This window comes from Ranitomeya imitator, chromosome 1, assembly GCF_032444005.1.
Source record: "Ranitomeya imitator isolate aRanImi1 chromosome 1, aRanImi1.pri, whole genome shotgun sequence".
NCBI classification, from domain to species: domain Eukaryota; kingdom Metazoa; phylum Chordata; class Amphibia; order Anura; family Dendrobatidae; genus Ranitomeya; species Ranitomeya imitator.
In genome coordinates, this window is record NC_091282.1 from 930,995,644 (window position 1) to 931,018,988 (window position 23,345).

Genomic DNA, 23,345 nt, shown 5'->3' on the forward strand with positions numbered 1-23,345 from the left:
TCTGCTATATACTATGTGGCTGGGCAATATACTATGTGGCTGGTCAATATACCGTACTACGTGGCTCTGCTATATACTATACTATATATACGGACTTATGATGGGTAAGCTCACACTACCTTGGTGATATGTGTATACCTTAGATTACATGACCTTTAGCTATATATGGGGCTTCTTGGTGCCTGGGGGACTATCCCTCATTGTATTTACACTGGTATCCTAGATAACCTTGCCCTTTTGATATTTACCCAGGTCTTATTGTATTGGTGTGCCTTACCGTTAGTATACTGGCTGGTTTTCCTCCTCTCCGCATGGTGGAATTTTGTACATATTCTGTCATGCTCTTTATTTGTATGTTTTCCTTTTTGATATTTGTCTATTCATAAAATATCTGCATATTTTTCTATTAATTTTAGTGTCTATGCTCCCTTATTCGCTGGTATATTATATTTGAGATTAGGAGCGACACTCCTGTGTATATTATCTAGTTGTTTGATACAAGGGAGAGCTTTGTGGTAGATACTGACCATGCTCTCGGCCACTCACTGCATTATATGCTTATTGATTACTGTATTTGCCTATATACCATGTGGCTGGGCAATATACTACGTCACTGGGCAATATACTACGTGGCTGGGCAATATACTATGTGGCTGGACAATATACTCCGTCGCTGGGCAATATACTACGTGGCTGGGCAATATACTACGTGGCTCTGCTATACTGTATACTATGTGGCTGGGCAATATACTACGTGGCTGGACAATATACTATGTGGCTGGACAATATACTCCGTCGCTTGGCAATATACTACGTGGCTGGGCAATATACTACGTGGCTCTGCTATACTGTATACTATGTGGCTGGGCAATATACTACATGGGCTGGGCAATATACTACATGACTGGGCAATATACCATGTGACTGGGCAATATACTACGTGACTGGGCAATATACTACGTGACTGGGCAATATACTACGTGACTGGGCAATATACTACGTCGCTGGGCAATATACTACATCGCTGGGCAATATACTACGTGGCTGGGCAATATACTACGTCGCTGGGCAATATACTACGTGGCTGGGCAATATACTACGTCGCTGGGCAATATACTACGTCGCTGGGCAATATACTACGTCGCTGGGCAATATACTACGTGGACATGCATATTCTGGAATACCCGATGCGTTAGAATCGGGCCACCATCTAGTAATAATAATATAAGGCATTCACTTAGCAGCATAATAACAATTAGCGGCATGTAACCATTCAGCACATAGATAATACAATCATACACTACATCCTAAATAGAAAGTTTTAGGAGAGCATTAAGTACATAATAACAGAAGTTTAGATGCGATTTTCTGTATCATTAGGAAATATTTCTGTCTGTTGTAATGCTATTCATTAACTCATGTTGGTAAATAATAAAAGGAAATAAGTTAATTAGAAGAGTGTAATACTATTTAATTGTCCTAATCTCATTTGCCGGCTGCCTTTAAGAAAGAATAAATCTGATAGCTCCATATAATCATTGACTCTCATTACAACATTTGCCGTCATTTGTTTCTAATAGAGCCCTGTCTGTTTTTAGATTTCCTTGTTTACTAAGATGAGAGGGGTTATTTAAGGGGTAACAAAAAAGAAAAGCATTACTGCAAAAATACGCACTCCATCAAAGAATACAAACAAAATAAATAAGATAAATAGACTGATTTTATTAACAGATCAAAAAAACACACTACAAAACGATAAAAACACAATTAAAAACAAGTAGACAGCATCACAACAACACAGGTGATAAAGACCATACCTAGATGTAATAAGGCGACTAAACACAGACCAATTGGCTCATGGGGTATATGCGCTAGTAATGCCTAGAAAAAATCAAAAAATCGTGCCATATAGGTCCCTAAAGAACCAATCAAAAAATAGTGAAAATAAGGCACAAAGATTTAATCTATAACAATAAAAATAGGCAAGATATGAGCCAAAGAAAGGGCTGAGAAGCCACCAATATACAATAATATCACTAGATATTTAAAGCATAAATAGGAGGAAACCCCCCATAGTAATACAACCTGGTGGTACGATGTCCCCACGCGTATCACCTGGCAGACCAGGCTTCGTCAGGGAAGGTGCCAGTTGAGCTGTCTATCAGCCTTAAATACTATTAACAGATTAACCTAATCCAGTTCCGGTGTGGGCCGGCGACATGAGGTAGGAGGACCATAAACAACTGGGAAACAAGTTGCAGGAAAGGTAAGGATAGAGCGCCAACACCCAACATCAGCAGGCGTGCAATTAGCAGGTAAACATAAGCACATAGGAAACAAGCCGCAGAAATGACTCACATAGAGCGCCACAGCGCATAACGTCAGAAAGCGTCCAAGAGATGGTAACCAAGGCGCAAAGCGCCTGCGCCGATGACTAGCGATCCGCGCGTGCGCAAATAGCCCCAAAGGGATAACAGAGGAAAAATAACCAAGGCGCATGGCGCCTGCGCCGATGAATAGCGACCCAGAATAGACCACACATGCGCAAAGACCACAAAGGAATAGCAGATACGGCAACATGCCATATACTAGAATAGGGACGTGAGGACTAATGCGTCCGTGGCAACGATGTATATATAAGTGCCAGTATACAAAAAGGGGCTCATAATAAAACCCACCCTCACAAAGAGGAGGGGAAAAAGGCATATGGGCTGCGAAACAATATATATATGTGGGCTGCAAAAAGATTAAAAAAAAAAAAAATAATTAAAAAAAAAAAAAAATTTTTTTTTTTTTTTTTTTTAAATTAAAATTTTTTTTTTTATCTTTTTGCAGCCCACATATATATATTGTTTCGCAGCCCATATGCCTTTTTTCCCCTCCTCTTTGTGAGGGTGGGTTTTATTATGAGCCCCTTTTTGTATACTGGCACTTATATATACATCGTTGCCACGGACGCATTAGTCCTCACGTCCCTATTCTAGTATATGGCATGTTGCCGTATCTGCTATTCCTTTGTGGTCTTTGCGCATGTGTGGTCTATTCTGGGTCGCTATTCATCGGCGCAGGCGCCATGCGCCTTGGTTATTTTTCCTCTGTTATCCCTTTGGGGCTCTTTGCGCACGCCCGGCTCACTCCGGCTCGCTAGTCATCGGCGCAGGCGCTTTGCGCCTTGGTTACCATCTCTTGGACGCTTGCTGACGTTATGCGCTGTGGCGCTCTATGTGAGTCATTTCTGCGGCTTGTTTCCTATGTGCTTATGTTTACCTGCTAATTGCACGCCTGCTGATGTTGGGTGTTGGCGCTCTATCCTTACCTTTCCTGCAACTTGTTTCCCAGTTGTTTATGGTCCTCCTACCTCATGTCGCCGGCCCACACCGGAACTGGATTAGGTTAATCTGTTAATAGTATTTAAGGCTGATAGACAGCTCAACTGGCACCTTCCCTGACGAAGCCTGGTCTGCCAGGCGATATGCGTGGGGACATCGTACCACCAGGTTGTATTACTATGGGGGGTTTCCTCCTATTTATGCTTTAAATATCTAGTGATATTATTGTATATTGGTGGCTTCTCAGCCCTTTCTTTGACTCATATCTTGCCTATTTTTATTGTTATAGATTAAATCTTTGTGCCTTATTTTCACTATTTTTTGATTGGTTCTTTAGGGACCTATATGGCACGATTTTTTGATTTTTTTCTAGGCATTACTAGCGCATATACCCCATGAGCCAATTGGTCTGTGTTTAGTCGCCTTATTACATCTAGGTATGGTCTTTATCACCTGTGTTGTTGTGATGTTGTCCACTTGTTTTTAATTGTGTTTTTATCGTTTTGTAGTGTGTTTTTTTGATCTGTTAATAAAATCAGTCTATTTATCTTATTTATTTTGTTTGTATTCTTTGATGGAGTGCGTATTTTTGCAGTAATGCTTTTCTTTTTTGTTACATAGTTTATGTTTATTGCTGCTTCCGCACCCTCATAGTTTTGTATCTATAGGCATTTGTTATTAGCAGTGCGCTCGACTCTTTTGCTTATTGACTTCTGTTGGGTTATTTAAGGGGAACTCCTTCAGGTAGATTCAGTTTCCAGATATTTTTGTTCTGTGGTTTAATATTGCCAATATCCTGGTTTTAATGCTTTCGAATACAGGGGAATTTCTTAATTTGAAGCTCACAAATATTACTTAAACGGGTCATCAGGGACTTGGCTTACCTTTGGCTATGGGACTAAGAACATAAAGGCAGGTAGTCGCTAAAAACCTACTTGCTCCGTTCTGTGCTGCTCAGAGTGGTCGCGGACCATTCCTGCCAGCGATTCTACTGCTTCCTTTGATCTTACGTCAACAGAGCAGCTCTTCCTCTTCTGGTCTCTTCTGCTTAAGTGTGTCTCTGCTGTTGTAATGTTGATTGAGAAGTGGCTCCCCGCAGTTAGGCAGCAGGAAGCCGGCTATCAATTAACATGATATTGGCAGAGACATCCCATCAACAGAGCAGACCTGAAAAGAAGAAGCTGCTCATTGACATGATGTCATCGGAATCTGCAGAACCGCTGGCAGGAATGGTCCATGACTACCTTGAGCCGGCAAAGATTAGTGTCATGATAGGAAAAATTTATTATACTTGCAGGATATGTACTCTATTACTACCTAATTTTATCTGGTAATATGGTCTAGTCACATTTGCTTACGTGCACCTTAGCTGCGGTACCAGACATAGCCAAAGGTGCCGCTGTTTGTGGATAAAAAGCAAACCTCTTAATTCTATCGTGTGCAACCTTCTAAAAATTGAAAGATACTGTATTCTTCTGCAAATATATATAACTGTGTTGTTCTTCTCTAAATTAGTGGTCCCACTTGGAAACTGATATAAAGGGGAATTAATAGGTTAAGTCAGCGATTAAGTAAAATACACACTATTTTTAGGGGTAATTCTTTTTTGGAGAAATAATGCCTACCCTGTTGACCTATTAAGTACGGTAATTATTGGCCTTTTTAATATCATTACATGGGTACCTTAATGTCCTATGTACAAGACCATCATACAGTTTTCAGTCTGTACAACTTTTATACATACGCACGATCAAGGTGTGTATGTCCTCATTAGGGCAGTTTTTCTATCTTGACTACATGCATATCATATTTTTTTTGTCATCTCTTTTTTTTGCATATAATATATATATCCAAAAAATTGTTTTCTCTGTTGTCCCAATTCACTGATCATTGTAAAATTGTATCCCCTAAGTGGATCAGGATTGGCTGCTGTTGGAGAACCCATGTAACAGAGCCCTTTATTTCTGCATTGACTTATATGGGCTATTTGCATCCTAAAATTGGAATACTTTTGCACATGTTGCGGCTTTTAAAAATCAGATTCTGTTTACTGTTCAAATTGTTCATCTGAATAGGGCCATTGACTTTGGTAAAGCCAATATGAAGTCCGATTCACAGAGTTTTGCATGTATGGCTCAGAAATGGATGAGAAAATTGACCATGTAAATTAGTCCTAGCTTTTTTCCAATGAACCCTGATAAAATAGGTCATTTCTGCACCACTACAGCAGTGCCAGCTATCGTGCCCTGATAGCATTGCCAAGCACCATGCCCGTTCCCGTGAGCCTGGCTGGCGGGCATTTCAGCGCTGTTGAAGATCTGTTTGCTTTATTGTCACACATAGAGGCTGACTTTGTTTTCTCTGCACTGTGTCACTCACTCCTATGATTTGCTCTGCTTTCTTTGTATAAAGATATTTGTTTAAATAACCAATCCAAATGACACCCTTGGAGACGGAGGAAATCCTGTGTGAATAAAGAGTGTTCGGAAGGATTTCACAAGATTATCATAAACAGCTTCTTCACATAGAAATAATAGCGTGGAACAGCTGTGTGATGTAACTCTGGACAGGTGAACAGGACGGGTGGAACAGAAAAGGAAATCTTTTCTTTTACCTATTATTCTGGATCCAACAATCTGTCTGATAGGAATTGGCCAAATGCAATGAACTGTCTGTTAAATAATGGCGAGTGTCCTAATTTTACCTTGATATTTTGTAAGAGGGCTAATGTCATTCTGGTCATAGAAGAAACATGACGGTTACATTGGGAATCCTGCCACTGCTCATTTTTTATCACATTTAGGCCATATTCAGTATTTTTGTCAGTATTTTACCTTAGTATTTGTAAGCCTTAACCAGAAGTAAGAAAAACATGCAGAAGTGGTGACGTGTTTCTAATATACTTTTCCTCTGATTCTCCCACTCCTGGTTTTGGTTTCCAAATACTGATGTAAAATACTGACCAAATACTAAACGTGGCCTTAGTTGAACCGGTTTGGTGTAATTGGTGGGACAACTCCTGGCACATACTTCGAAGGTAGCTAGGTGCCCTATTCACCAGCTGAAAGCCTAAAAAATGTACTTTTAACCAGGAGTGGTCATACTATTGATGAAATCAGTGCTGTCAGTGTAATGGGGCCACTTCCACCTCTATAGCGGCAAGCAGCTTCCCTGACTCATAAAGACATGAATTAAGCTGAACTATTTGGGCTGCAGAGGGGCAATATACTGTTTTTGCCCAGGGGACCCTTCTGTTTGTGTCTGCCCCTGCTTTAGTCTCAGTTGGGCTGACGAGTTAGCTGCACTTTCCTATCGTGTAAGGTACCACATCAAAAAATGTGCCTGCTTTTTTAAAATTGTGGCCCTGCATCATGGAATACGTTAGAGCCATTAATCACGTAATGTAAACCTTAGGGTGTGATGTAATGTAAGCAAAGACTTAATGGCATTTTTTGTATCCATTTTTGATACCGATGAAGAAGACCCTTCAGGACTTTCCAATGAAAGCCGAGTCAAACAAGTATTGAGTATATTGTCCTACAGGTTCAGTAACTGAATTAGAGTTGCATCTAAGATTTGAGGTTCGCAGAAATGGTTCACAAAACAATTGGATGAGTATAAAAACAAGTAAACTAGCAAAAGATGATTGAAGAACAAAGGATATAAACAATCCTCTATTAAAACAATATATACTTTATTAATATTGATTAAAAGTACACAACAAATAAATATGGCACTTAATACACCAAAAACACTGATACACAGGTCACACATGTCAGTACCCTATATAATATGCAAAACCAAAATACTGTTATCAATGCGTCACTGTACTGCATCCTTAAAGGGAACCTGTCACCCCGTTTTTTGAGATTGAGCTATAAATACTGTTAAATAGGGCCTGCGCTGTGTGTTCCTATAGTGTATGTAGTGTACCCCGATTCCCCATGTATGCTAACTCGGCTTTGGGAAAATGGCCGCCGCGATCTCTAATGCGCACGTGCGGCATCCCGCGGCCATTTTCCTGAAGCCCCGTGCAGCAGAGCACTCGATCTGCGCACGCGCGGCCCCAGGAAGATGGCCGCCCCCACCGACGAAAGGGATGACAGCGCAGATCGCGCGCTGCTTGTTCACCACTACGCCACTACGCCACCAACGTAAAGCTGAGGAAGAACCAGCTATGTCACCACGCCCTCCCGACCTGACCAGCCTGATTGACAGGCGAAAACGGCGACTTTGGTAAGTTATTTCTCAGCATACATGGGGAATCGGGGTACACTACATACACTATAGGAACACACAGCGCAGGCCCTATTTAACAGTATTTATAGCTCAATCTCAAAAAACGGGGTGACAGGTTCCCTTTAAGTGTTCTTTCAATTTTACATCCTGATGAAACATGTATGGGGAAACGTGTCGCGGACTACGGATTGGGGTTTATATATTTGTTTGGGAGTGGACAGATCTGGTAAATATTATCGAATTCTGTTTATACCTATAATATCGTTACATGAGGGGTATCTAACTTTGTCATGCATTCAACATGACTTAAGGAATTATCCACAGGGCAGAGGAGTGCTTATTACAGGATTTATATTTGCTATAGGATTGATGTGTTTTGTGGCAGAAATAGTTATTATTAATGGGATGTTTAACCATTTACAAGGTCTATCTTTCACATGTTTTGATTGTTAGGCTACCCGAGGGCTTTCTAGAGATAGTTGTGGCAAAGCAGAGGCACATATCTTGCCTGGTTTCATTAGGGTGCCAACCTCTGCGACTAGGTAGGACATTCTGTAGGTTGTATGTTTACAGGGAAAGCATATCTCATCATATTACATTATATCTCTTATTTGTGATTGTCTTTTGGTGGATCCTCACTCCCTTGGTTTTGTATATTTTATATAGTGTACTGACGTGTGAATTGTGTGTATCAGTGGTTTTCGATGTATTAAGTGCAATTCGCCCGAGCCACCAACACATATTAGTGGCCTTAGACTACGCCACCCGGTACCCGGAGGCCATTCCACTTTGACACACCTCATCTAAACTTATAGTACGGGAGTTGATTGCCATGTTCTGTCGCCTTGGGCTACTGAAGGAGATCCTCACTGAATCAGGGGACTCCTTTCATATCCAAGGTGACAAAGGAACTCTGCAAGCTTCTAAAAATATAACCGTTGGGCACGTCGGAGTATCACCCTCAGACCGACTGATTAGTCGAGCGCTTCAACAAAACCCTCAAATCAATGTTGAAGAAGGTAATCTTCAAGGATGGAAGGGATTGGGACATGTTGTTGCCCTACCTAATGGTCGCCACTCGTGAGGTACCGTAGGCTTCCATGGGATTTTTACCCTTTGAGCTACTTTATGGCAGGCATCCTAGGGGTCTGCTGAATGTAGCCAAAGAGACATGGGAGCAGGAACCTACACCAAATAAGAGTGTCATTGAGCAATATGTCAATATGCAGGACTGAATTTCAGCGGTCATGATGACAGTAAAAGAGAATTTGGTGGATGATCGGCCAGTGCAGAGCTGCGTACAATGTTTATGGAAAGTATTCAGACCCCTTTAAATTTTTCACTTTGTTTCATTTCAGCCATTTGGTAAATTCAAAAAAGTTATTTTTTTTCTCATTAATGTGCACTCTGCACCCCATCTTGACTGAAAAAACCCCAGAAATGTAGTAATTTTTGCAAATCTATTCAATAACCAATAACCATGGACCCTCTCCAGGCTATTAATATCTGCCCTCAGTCACTGGCTTTACTACTCTGGTGGAGAAAATTGCGCGGGAGCCCACGCCAATTTTTTCTGCCATTTAACCCTTTAATAGCTAGAGCACTCAAATTTTGCACATACACACTACTAACATTAGTAGTGTGGAATATGCAAAAAAAATGGGGATATGAGATGGTTTACTGTATGTAAACCATGTCTCATATCATGTCGGGTTTACGAAGGAGATAGCAAAGGCCGGCAATTGAATAACCGGCTTTAAAGCTATCTCGCGCTGGATGAAATATTAATATATATACATATGTGTCTACTGATATATATATATATATATATATATATATATATATATATAGACAGTATATATGTTGTTACGATTTTTTGAGCACATGGATCCATTGTATGTCCATATGTAGGTTGTGCAAGCCTGCGCGAAAATCTCGCAGTACGGATGCCATACGGATTACATACGGAGGATGCCATGCGCAAAATATGCTGACAAACCCTGCCTACGGAGGAGATATGGACCACTATTTTGGGGACTTTTCTGCGTATTACGGCCGTAAATTACGGACCGTATTGTCTTACGCCGAGTGTGACGCCGGCCTTAAAGGGAACCTATCAGCAGGATTGTGCTGAGAAACCTACAAACAGTGTCAGGTCGGCGCCGCTATACTGATTAAAGTGATACCTTGGTTGATGAAATCCAACTTGTGGTTGTTGTTTAATCTTTATTTTCAGTGTTGAGTTAATGAGATTCTCGTGCTCCGGGGTGGCGTGTGTGGGGAGTCTTTACTTGGTGCTCTGCTTAGCTATTCATACTGATGGCTTAGGACAGGTCACTGATCTCTGAGTGACCTGCCCCCTATTTTACATATTGATTATTATATGTATCGGGAAAAAAATCACCTTCAGCATGTATAGTGTGCATTAAATTGTTTTATTTAGTCATATACATTGATTCTGAAATAAAATCACTGTAATTGCACCAACCCGAAGAATAAAGTAATCTAATCACTTATACCACACATGGAACTGTGTAAAAAATAAATAGAACCAATTCTCCACCTGCTGTAGATGTGTTCATTCTGCTTCCCAATGATCGCAGTAAGGTTCATTGCACATTTATACTGTGCGCTACACTGAGCACTTACACTGGAGTTTTCGTGTAAATCTCTGAAATACGTGATTCAGATGGGCCCGGCAGGGTCCAGAGTAACTATGCTGTATCATTATAGTGAATGGTTCTCTCGGGGGTTTCATCTGATTCACGTCATGTGGAGATTTAGATGGAATGCCCAATATAAGTGCTCAGCAAAGAGCACAGGATAAATGCGATCCCAAATGTTATGTAAAATGTTCCCAATAAAAGCTTCATCTCAATCAACAACAAAAAGCCCCCACTGACATATGTTAACAAGCAATAGGGGGTTTCCACTTTGCTGGTAGCACAAAGGCTCTAGAAAAGTACTATGACTTATCACCCCCCTAAAGAAATCCAGACAATTTTGTACTCCCAAATTCAAATGCCCCCTGTTGTGAATTCTGTGGCCAAGCTCCCTCCTGTGGTCGAGAGTGGTACTTCGGCTGGTTCTGTCTATGAGCTTCCTTTGGTGGATGAGAGTGGTACTGCGGCTTCTGAGTTTCCTTCCTCAGGTGATGAGGTTAAGTCGTTAGGTGCTGCTCTATTTAACTCCACCTGGTGCTTTGATCCTGGCCTCCAGTCAATGTTCTAGTATTGGTCTTGCTTCCTCCTGGATCGTTCCTGTGGCCTGTCTATCCTGCATAAGCTAAGTTTTGCTTGTGTTATTTTTGCTTGCTATTTTTTCTGTCCAGCTTGCTTTATTGGTTTTTCTTGCTTGCTGGAAGCTCTGAGACGCAGAGGGAGCACCTCCGTACCGTTAGTCGGTGCGGAGGGTCTTTTTGCCCCTCTGCGTGGTTGTTTGTAGGTTTTTGTGTTGACCGCAAAGCTATCTTTCCTATCCTCGGTCTATTCAGTAAGTCGGGCCTCACTTTGCTAAATCTATTTAATCTCTGTGTTTGTATTTTCATCTTACTCACAGTCATTATATGTGGGGGGCTGCCTTTTCCTTTGGGGAATTTCTCTGAGGCAAGGTAGGCTTATTTTTCTATCTTCAGGGCTAGTTAGTTTCTCAGGCTGTGCCGAGTTGCATAGGGAGCGTTAGGCGCAATCCACTGCTACCTCTAGTGTGGTGTGTTAGGATTAGGGATTGCGGTCAGCAGAGTTCCAACGTCTCAGAGCTCGTCCTTTGTTTTTGGTAATTGTCAGGTCACTTTGTGTGCTCTGAACTTCAATGTCCATTGTGGTTCTGAATTACCTGTTCATAACAGCCCCCTCCCTTCTGAGACTGAAAGTGTGCCTACACCAGATTTTGCTTCCATATGTTTGGCCTTTCTGTAGTGATGAGGCCGCCTAATTTACGGGTGCTTGTCCCCAAAAGCACGAGCTAGGCATATCATACTGGGCATTACCACATACTGCTCACTACAATAGCAGATTTGCAATTTTCACTCCGTGACATCCACTGCTACTTGTTTCTGGAAAACACCCATGGAGTGAAAATCATCACTAGAACTGTAGATAAATTCTCAACGGGGATAACATTTTCCATCATGGGGTCACTTAAGGGGGATATTCTGCTCTTCTAGCACTAGGAAAATCTGCGCTCCAGGAGGCAAATAGTGCTTCTTCCCTAACTAGTCTTGCCTTGTGTGCTGTACAGCTACATATTTGGTATTTCCACGTTAAGCAGAAATTGTGTGACAAATTTTGGTTCCATTTTTACTCATTTCCCATTGTGAAATATAAAATCTTGGGCTAAGACTAAATTTTTGAGAAAAGAAATCAAATTATTTTTCCTTCACTCACCAATGGTATAAAATTCTGTGACACGCCTATGGTGTCAATATGATCACTGCACTCTTAGATTAATTTATTGAAAGGTATAGTTTGTAAAATGGGGTTATATGGGGTTCTGCTGTTATGACACCTCAGGTGCTCTCCAAGTAGGTCATGGCACCAGCAAACCATAACAGTAAAATCTGCACTAAGTTATGGTGCTCATTCCCTTCAGAGTTTTGGACTGTGCCTCAAAAATAGTTTCCAATTACATGTAGAGTATTGGCATATTCAGGAGAAATTGCACAACAAACTGAGAGGTCCATCTTTTCCTATTAGCCCTTATAAAAATTAAAAATTTGGGGCTAAAACAACATTTTAGTGTTAGAAAGTTAATAATTTTTTCTTCACCACCTAATGCTATACATTTCTGTGAGGCAGATATAGTGTCAACATGCTCACTGCACTCCTAGATGAATTAATTGAGAGGTGTAGTTTTTAAAATGACATCACTCATGGGAGTTTCTGCTGCACCTCAGGGGCTCTGCCAATGTGACGTGACACCCTCAAACCATTCCAGCAAAATCTGAACGCCAATATTCCAGCAAAATCTGAACTCCAATATTCCTTTCTGAGCTTTGCACTGTACGCCAAAACCCTATATGTGATCAAAAACTACTTTTGAGGCACTCAGGAGAAATTGCACAACAAATTTTATGGTGCAATTTCTCCTGTTACTCTTATGACAATTAAAAAAAATTAGGGCTAAAAGAACATTTTTGTGGGAAAAATTGTATTTTTCACAGCTCAACCTTATAAAATTCTGTGAAGCACATGTGGATTCAAGGTTCTCCCTACCCCTTGAGGGGTATAATTTCCAAAGTGGGGTCATTTTGGGAGGGGGTTCTACTGTTTAGGCACATCAGGGGCTTTCCAAACATGACATGGCAGCCCATCTTGATTCCAGCCAATTTTGTGTTCAAAGAGTCAAGTGGTGTTCCTTCTCTTCTGAGCTCTGTCGTGCACCCAAACAATAGTTTTACCCCCACATATGGGGTATTGGCATGCTCAGGAGAAATTGCACAAAAAATGTTGTTGTCCATTTTCTCCTGTTACCCTTGTGAAAATAAAAAAAAAATTGGGTCTATATTAAAATTTTTGTGAAAAAAGTTCCTTCCACATTCCATTAATTCCTGTGAAGCACCTGAAGGGTTAATAAACTTCTTGAATATCATTTTGAGAACTTTGAGAGGTGTATATATGACAGAATACACAAAAGTGACAATTCTAAAAGCTGCACCCATCAAAGTCACTTCAAATGTGAAGTCCCTAAACAAATGGTTTTGTAAATTTTGTTGGAAAAATGAGAAATCGCTGGTCAACGTTTAACCCTCCTAACTTCTTATAAAAATTTTTTTTAAAAATAGTGCCGATGTAAAGTAGACATGTGGGAAATGTTATGTATTAACTATTTTATGTGAGATACAGTAACTCTCTAGTTTAAGGGTATAAAAATTAAAAGTTTGAAAATTGCTACATTTTTGCCATATTTTCTTTTTTCTTTCAAATAAGCACAAGTCATATAGAACAAATTTTGCCACTATCATGAAGTACAATAATTTGCGATAAATGAATCTTAAGGTACTGTCACACTGGATGATATCGCTAGCGATCCGTGACGTTGCAGCGTCCTGGCTAGCGATATCGTCCAGTGTGACAGGCAGCAGCGATCAGGCCCCTGCTGTGATATCGCTGGTCGGGGCAGAAAGTACAGCACTTTGTTTCGTCGCTGGACGTCCCGCTGACATCGCTGAATCGGCGTGTGTGATGCCGATTCAGCGATGTCTTCGCTGGTAACCAGGGTAAACATCGGGTTACTAAGCGCAGGGCCGCGCTTAGTAACCCGATGTTTATCCTGGTTACCATCGTTAAAGTAAAAAAAACAACCACTACATACTTACCTACCGCTGTCTGTCCCCGGTGACGTCACCGCTCTGCTTTCCGGCCGCTGTGCTCACAGTCAGTGCAGGAAAGCAGAGCGCCGGGGACAGACAGCAGTAGGTAAGTATGTAGTGGTTGTTTTTTTACTTTAACGATGGTAACCAGGGTAAAAATCGGGTTACTAAGCGCGGCCCTGTGCTTAGTAACCCGATGTTTACCCTGGTTACCGGCATCGTTGGTCGCTGGAGAGCGGTCTGTGTGACAGCTCTCCAGCGACCAAACAGCGACGCTGCAGCGATCCGGATCATTGTCGGTATCGCTGCAGCATTGCTTAGTGTGAAGGTACCTTTAGAACCAGCGGGATCCGTTGAAGCATTCCAGCATTATAGCCACATAAAGTGACAGTGGTCAGAATTGTAAAATTTGGCCTGGTCATGAAGGTGAAAACAAGCTTGAGGCAGTAAAGGGGTTAAATTGGATCAGTAAATTTTTAATATACTGATGCATTGCATAATGACATCACTATAAATTTGACTTTAGATTTTCACTTTTTTAGCCAATTGGTACTCCTCCCAATTCACTAAAACAGGGCAATCCCATTCATTTGTTTTGAATAAAGAAAGGAGTAAGTAGTTGTTAGACATCTCTTATCTCCAATGAGAATAAGGCCGGTTTCACACGTCAGTGGCTCCGGTACGTGAGGTGACAGTTTCCTCACGTACCGGAGCCACTGACACACGTAGACACATAAAAATCAGTGCATCTGTTCAGATGTCATTGATTTTTTTGCAGACCGTGTCTCCGTGTGCCAAACACAGAGACATGTCAGTGTTCGTGGGAGCGCACGTATTACACGGACCCATTAAAGTCAATGGGTCCGTGTAAAGCACGTACCGCACACGGACGTTGTCTGTGTGCAGTCCGTGTGCCGTGCAGGAGACAGCGCTACATTAAGCGCTGTCCCCCCCACTGGTGCTGAAGCCGCGATTCATATCTTCCCTGCAGCAGCGTTTGCTGTAGAGAAGATATGAATAAGTGTGTTTAAAATAAAGATCTATGTGCTCCCCGCCCTCCCATCCCCTGTGCGCCCCCCCCCCCCCCCCTGCTGTTCTGAAAATACTCACCCGGCTCGCTCCCTCGCCGGCGCTGCTTTCTCTCCTGGCCGCATCTTCTCCTGTATGCGGTCACGTGGGGCCGCTCATTTCCAGTAATGAATATGCGGCTCCACCTCCCATAGGGGTGGAGCCCCATAATCATGACTGTAATCGACGACCCCACGTGACCGCATACAGGAGAAGATGCGGCCAGACCAGGAAGCAGCGACAGCCAACAAGGGAGCTGGGTGAGTATTTTCAGAACAGCGGGGGGGGGGGGGGGGGGCGGGGGCGCACAGGGGGTGGGAGGGCGGGTAGCACATAGATCTTTATTTTAAACACTATTATTCATATCTTCCCTGCAGCAAACGCTGCTGCAGGGAAGATATGAATCGCGGCTTCAGCACCAGATGCTGGTACGTGTGGTACCCAGCAAGGTGTGTGTGGTACCCAGTGGTACTGATGTGCCACAAAAGCGTAGGGGCACACGGACACGGATAATTCCAGTACCGATTTTTTCCGGTACCGGAATTATCTGGACGTGTGAGACTGCCCTAAAAGAATGTTTCCGACATCTACCACAGACGTCATGGCATCCCCATAAACATTAGATAATTGGTTGGTTTCACAAAAAGGTGGGTTCAGAATACTTCAACCTAATGGGCACCACGAAATTCCTAAAGTGAGATTTTCTGATTAATATATGGCAGGTAAAATGTTGCCCCATCAGAGGTTGTCTGATTTTTCTTGTTCTCCACGTTATTGACTGACACACATGTCACTACATTCTTCATGATTTACCTGTGGTTTGCAATCTTGGTGCCGGCTATGTATCAAAGTAAATATAAAGCTTAAGTAAAATGTTGTGACCATAGTGAAGAATGGTCCATCTGCAAATATATCACATTGGTGAAAATTTCAGTTGACCGAGAATGGATACCTAGAGGTGCCGTGCAGCTGGGATCCGTATGTGTAAACACATGCACACCGGCAGTGGTTGTAACATTATAGGGCGGGATGTAGCGACGTGTACACATGCCAGTACTGTGTCAGTATAACATGGGCTAATCACTACTGTATGAAGGGGTCTATTAAAGGTAATAGTAAAGGGAGGGTTTACTAATGTATATTAGTGAAGGTGAATGAACATCTTGGTGTATGCGATCAGACCAACCAGACAGCTTGTTTTTTAAAGGTCTATCTTAGAAGAATTCTGTTGATTTGTGGCTTGGGATTCAGCATTACTTACTGATAACCTCTTGATTTACTGTAAAAAATGTATTTATCTTACCAATGAATTAAAAAGCTGCTCATATAGTTTGCAATATAAAATACAGATGGCACACAGATGCCATTCATGTGCTGTACGTGTTTTTCATGGACCCATAGAGTTATATTGGTTCTTGTCATCCATCCTGACGGAAAAAATGGACACTTCTCAATTATCAATATATTATCAGTATTACTTGTCAGTAAGCAGTCATCCAGGCATTAATCGTTTTTCTCGTACACAAAAGAAAGACCACTTTTCATCAGTGTTTTGGAGATTTCCATCAGTGCTTGATCTGCCAGTTTTTACCATCAGCGTTTCACCGATTTTTCTCATATGCAAAATAAAACTGTTCTCTGAAAAGTCAGTAAAAACACAGACCACACATGGATAGCGCACGAATGGCATCCAAGTGCTATCTGAGCTTTTCACCGACTCTTAGACTTTCATTGGCGAGTTTAATCCAAAACCATCAAAATCAGACGTGTTTTCATGTGGACCACTCGGTTTTGCAAAAGTACACAGACATGTGTTCAACCTCACAGACTGTAATAGGTGCGAGTTCTGTCCCTGAAAAACATGGGTAAAACTGGTACCTGAAAAACTGCAGTGTGAATAGGGTCTGTGAAAATCTAGAATGAATTTACACTGCTACTATGAAAAACGATTTACATATGCAATACTGATGACACATTATTATTATTTATTTTTTTAGCACTGTTGATTCCATGGTGCTGTACATGAGGAGGGGTTACATAAAAACACAAATAGAAATTATAATGAGCAAACTGATAGTGACAGACCAGTACAGAGGAGAGAGGACTAGTGTTGAGCGAACGTACTCGGATAAGGTATTATCCGAGCATGCTCAGGTGCTAAGAGTATCTGTGGCGTGCTCTAATACTATGTTTGAGTCCCAGCGGCTGCATGTCTTCCGGCTATTCGGCAGCCGCAACTCATGTGGGGATTCCCTATTTGTTAGGAAATCCCAGCATGTGTTGCGGCTGTCAACAGCCGAGAGACATGCAGTCGCGGTGACTCAAACATAGTATTAGAGCAGGCCAAAGACACTTGGTTAGCACCCGAGCATGCTCGGATAACACCTTATCCGAGCGCGTTCGCTCAACACTAGTCCTCTCTCCTCTGTACTGGTCTGTCACTATCAGTTTGCTCAGTGTCTAACACTTCTTGTCGTATGAGAAATGCATTCACCACTGTGATTTGTTTTGAGGTTTTTTTTTTCCTGTCTGAACTATAAGGCCTGTGATAATAAATCTGCCCCATGTATATATGGTTGTTAGTGTTTGCAATGACAACGGCTCCTCATTACCTTACAAAAGTATCCTAATTATATGTGGTTTTTAACGTAGCGGTCTTCCTATGATGGCCGTGTTTTACAGTCCCTCAGTAAGTCACATTATCCATTCTTTGGCCTGACACCTGTGATGTCAAGCACCATTACAATACAGTAGCTGCCCCCTGCCTTCCCACACATCAGCACAGTGTGATATAAACCCTGGCCTGTCTTTCCCTTTTCTAAAATTAGCAAATCAAACCATGCAAATGAAGCATACAGCGAGAGCTGGCCTTTTATTATCTTACCAGCCTTTTATTTCCCACTTTGGAATTTGTTAAAAAGAAAGCCTTTGTTTCCCTTGGTAACTGCAGCAGAATCTGGAGAAAAGCGTACTTAGTGGAAGACAATGGGCCCTGACACAGCTTTAAACTTTATTAAGTCTGCCTTGGACCCTTTTTCCTCTTTTGAGCGAAATGGAAGCAAAGTTTGGCAGCCTCCATGCTGTGCACTTGATTGATGCGCTGAACATCTGAAGCACTTTTGTGTCCAGCCTGCTCTTTGAGAGCATAATGTGTGAATACTCAAATAAGGTCAGCCCTTATCACATGTAATCTAGGCCTCAGCACAGATCAACAGTGACAGTCATACCCTGGAAGCAAGGGCACAAATAATCTTCTGCATGCATCTGGCAGCTTAAAGGATTTTTACACTGGATCCTACATAGTAACATGTTCAGGAGAAAAGAAAGCTAGAAATAAAGGAGCACGTAGAGTCATAATTGCCCATCACAGCAAACGAGCAATGAGTGGAGGGGGCCCAAGCAGGGGGCTGTTTATCCAAAGATAGGCTTGACTAGCTGAAGAAAAGATGAGAATTTTTAGGGGCCTGGAGTTGATGGAAGAAACCTACCATCTGATATTCATATGACCATAAACTGTTTATCAAGATGAAAACAGAAAGATAACCTAGTGTCCATAAATGAATCATTTTCCCTTTAGGGTAATTAATAAGAGGGTGAGATCTGGTAGTTTAACTTAGAAGGTTTTTTGCTAGAAGTTATATAATTTATTACAAAATGGGACTCTCATATCACTATCTTTATCAGAAAATGTTGTTGTTTACGAAGAAATTTAACTTTTCTGTATCACTTTTGTTGTTTATTAGAAGATTGGACTTTTCTGTGTCACTTTTGTTGTTTGTTAGAAGATTACACTTTTCTATATCACTTTCTTTTGTTGTTTATTAGAAGATTCGACTTTTCTGTATCACTTTTGTTTATTAGAAGATTGCGCTTTCCTATATCGCTTTTATTGTTTATGAGAAGATTGCATTTTTTATAACACTTTCTTTTGATGTTTATTAGAAGATTGGACTTTTCAATATCACTTATGTTGTTTATTCGAAGATTATACTTTTCTTTATCACTTTTGTTGTTTATTAGAAGATTATACTTTTCTATATCACTTTTGTTGTTTATTAGAATATTACACTTTTCTATATCACTTTTATTGTTTATTAGAATATTGGACTTGTTTATTATATAGCATTTTATTTAATATTTATATGTGGTTGATTACTAAACCCAACAATAATATGCCATCTGTGCAGAAATAAACATTGCTTTTCTGGTATCTGCAATCTGCTCTTTGTCAAAAAGAAAAATGTGTCCACAGGCACAAGTATTGTGTAGATCTACACCGCCTTATAGCTACTTATAGTGGCCCGCCCACATTTTCACGCTGGTGTTAGCAGCCTGACTTTATGGCTTCCATAAAACAATCAGAGGAGGCCACTCTTTTGTTTATTCTGAGATTATACAGATGTAAGAAAAATCAGTATGACAAATGACACGTGCTTTACTTTATAGAAGATGGTATTATAGCATAATGTGTGGACACCAGGTCACATTATTGGGGCGCCCATGGCAATAGGAATGTCACTAGATTTTTCTGGAAGAGCGCAGCACATCTCAGACATTGACGCTGCATGATGACAAAGTCCCTCTTGTTACACCTGGAACTGGCTCAGAAAGTATACACCTTTCATATAGTAGTATTGTGGTCACTATTTTGCATCATTTGCAAGTAAAAAGCAGGAATTGCCCAAAAAGTAAAAATCTTTCTATTCTCCTTTTCATCTGTTCAGTTTCTCTCCTAGTTTTAGCTTTAATTTACTGATGTAAAATACTAGCCGAAATACTGCAAGTGACATAAATTATATATAATATATTGTGCTCAGTATACACCGTTTTGAGCTTATTGGATTGGAATTGTTGATTGGACTTTAAAGGGAAACTGTCACCATTTTTTTTCAATATAAACTACGGCCACTGCCTTTAATACCCCCTAAAGGTCCAGCAGTGTAGCAACTTGTATATAAATCCCCAATCGCCTCTTGATATCCCCTGAATTCCTTTTATAATCCCCCCATATGTCCGATAGACGTTGCAGGTCTTGCTTGGCATCTCCCCGTAATCACCGTCCTACTGCCCTGCTTCATGTGGTGACTGTGATTTGTATTATTATTATTATTATTATTATTATTATTATTTATATAGCACCATTGATTCCATGGTGCTTTACATGAGAAAGGGTTACATACAAGTTACAGATATTACATACAGTAAACAAACTAACAATGACAGACTGATACAGAGGGGCGAGGACCCTGCCCTTGCGGGCTTACATTCTACAGGATTATGGGGAAGGAGACAGTAGGTTGAGGGTTGCAGGAGCTCCGGTGTTGGTGAGGCGGTAGCTTCAGTAGTGGTGAGGAGGCAGTGGGCTCAGTGCAGGCTGTAGGCTTTCCTGAAGAGATGGGTTTTCAGGTTCCGTCTGAAGGATCCGAATGTGGTTGATAGTCGAACATGTTGGGGCAAAGAATTCCAGAGGATGGGGGATATTCGGGAGAAGTCTTGGAGGCGGTAGGATGAGGAGCGAATTAGGGTGGAGAGAAGGAGGTCTTGGGAGGACCGGAGATCACATGAGGGAAGATATCGGGAGATTAGTTCAGAGATATATGGAGGAGACAGGTTGTGGATGGCTTTGTAGGTCAGTATTAGTAATTTGAACTGGATACGCTGAGGGAATGGGAGCCAGTGAAGAAATTTGCAGAGGGGGGAAGCAGAGGAGTAGCGAGGAGAGAGATTAATTAGTCGGGCAGCAGAGTTAAGAATGGACAGTAGAGGTGCAAGGGTGTTAGCAGGGAGGCCGCAGAAAAGGATGTTACAGTAGTCAAGGTGGGAGATGATGAGGGCGTGCACAAGCATTTTAGTAGATTGACGGTTGAGGAAAGGACAGATTTTGGAGATATTTTTGAGCTGGAGGCGACAGGAGGTGGAAAGAGCTTGGATGTGCAGTTTGAAGGACAGGGCAGAGTCGAAGGTTACTCCAAGGCAGCGGACTTCCGGTACGGGGGAAAGCATGATGTCATTGATTGCGATAGATAGGTCAGGTAAGGAAGATCTATGGGATGGAGGAAAGATGATGAGTTCAGATTTGTCCACATTGAGTTTGAGGAAGTGAGAGGAGAAGAAGGAGAATATGGCTGATAGGCACTCTGGGATTCTGGACAGCAGAGCGGTGACGTCTGGGCCAGAGAGGTAGAGCTGAGTGTCATCAGCATAGAGGTGGTACTGGAATCCATTGGACTTTGAGTTGTCCCAAGCCAAGTGTATAGATGGAGAAGAGTAGGGGTCCTAGAACAGAGCCTTGGGGGACTCCCAACAGAGAGAGGGTGGGATGAGGAGGTAGTGTGGGAGTGGGAGATGCTGAATGTGCGGTTGGAAAGGTATGAGGAGATCCAGGATAGGGCGAGGTCTTTGATGCCAAAGGAGAAGAGGATCTGTAGTAAGAGGCAGTGGTCAACCGTGTCAAAAGCAGAGAACAGGTCTAGAAGGAGGAGTACAGAGTATTGTCCATTAGCTTTCGCGGTAAGTAGGTCGTTAGTGATTTTGGTCAGGACTGTCTCAGTTGAGTGATGGGGGCAGAAACCAGATTGTAGATTGTCAAAGAACAAGTTAGATGAGAGGTGGGAGGAAAGTTCAGAGTGGACGTGCTGCTCCAGGAGTTTGGAAGCGAATGGGAGCAGTGATATTGGGCGATAGCTGGACATAGCAGTTGGATCGAGGGTTGGCTTTTTAAGGATAGGCGTGATTGTGGCATGTTTGGATGTGACTTGTCCACAATTTGGTGGGGGTTTTTACATCATCATTTCAGTTTTAAAATAATTACTTGACAATTTCCACAACTGTTTTTTTTTATGTGGCGCATATCGTCAAGTAGCCCACCCTTAAGGTTATAAATTCTGCAATCAGAATGAGCTCACTGCCTGTTTATGTGTTGTGATACGTGGAGATTCAAATTGTATTTTTAAGCCCAATGCGCAAATGATTTTAGCCAAAATGCATGCCTTTAAGTAAAAAAAAAATAACAAAATGTCCTCCAAGGTGCCCATATCCTTTAACATATCTTTATAAACTGAACAAACATAGTGGCACCAAAAATACAGAATCGGATACTATGTTCCATTGCAGTGATATTGCACAAGGTGCTAAAGACAATATAGCTGACCCTATCCACTTAGGGTGCTTTCACATTCAACTTTTGTCCACGTTGGTTGATCCTGTTGGAGCTTGTAGTAGATGGCATCTGGGTGACCACCTCCAGTAGGCATACACACCCGAAAATGATGTACGGCAGAGCACATGATAACTCTGTCGGCACCATTATAGTCTATAGCCCTATTGGCGCATACGTCTGAATCCTGTTTTGCGGGGGATGACGTGAGGAGGGGTTCAGATGCCTCCCCCGATGGGACCAACAAACATGGATAAAAGCTCAATGTGAGCTGATCTTCAGTAGGTAGTTGTAAACTCCCCTGTGCAAAGGCAAAACAGTGAAGGCAGGGAGGGCTGACGTAGCTTTTTGGGTTTTGTTATTCTTGGGATCGTAGGGCACCCAGAGATTTTTTTTTCATATATTCAATTACTTTTAAATTCACAACTGGCTTTGGCTCAGAAAACTGACACAAAAAAATGTCATAAGTGACTCCAGCTCTTTATTCAAAGACATCTTTGCAACAAATCTGCCATGTGTGACTAATCTCTTAGATTAGAGCTGGGGTGACCAAAAGCACCCACCTTGCCTTGACTATTTTACTGCTGTAATATAAGACAGTTGAATCCCATTTAAGTCGCAATTCACAAGTTACTTTGAAGTCTATGAGGAGAAAAGTCTTTGTTTGCGATCTGTAACCAAATATCTAACAGGTTTGGATTTTTGGTAACAGACACATTGTGGATGTGGTAGATTGCCGGCTGCAATGACACCCCATTAATATTCATTATTTGCAATGTCGCAGTGTGACATCACAAGCTTTATGTCACCTGACTCACCATGTCGCCCTTGCTTTATTGCATGGCTGTGTTCACACGTGTGCTTTTTTGCTGCATTTTTGTTTATGTGAACATTTGTCTACAGTACGTTTAATAAAATTAGCTTTATTGACCAAAACTGCAGCAAAACCTCTTTGTAGTGGAATTTTTTTTGCAGCATTTTTTTCTCTTTCTCATTGCTTCCTATGTGTGAAAAAATGCTGCAAAAACGCTTAAAGAATTGCCATGCTGCAGATTTCAAAGATGCTGTAATTCTCAAATCCAGTCATCAAAATAAAACAAATGTGTGCATTAGATTTCTGAAAACTCATAGCTTTTGCTGGTTCTCTAAAATGCAGCATCTTTTCTGCAGAAAAAAAAAAATGCTACGCTGCAAACATGGCCTAATAAAAACAACCTGTCTTAATCAGTCGCTTTATTTTTTG

At 41.5% G+C, this 23,345-nt stretch overlaps 1 protein-coding gene across 15 annotated transcripts in view; it reads left to right on the forward strand.

Moving 5' to 3' along the window:
- The window catches only part of BMPR1B (bone morphogenetic protein receptor type 1B), an 899,743-nt gene that overhangs the window by 684,926 nt on the left and 191,472 nt on the right, over window positions 1-23,345 (forward strand). The gene's annotated exons all lie outside the window — the stretch shown is intronic.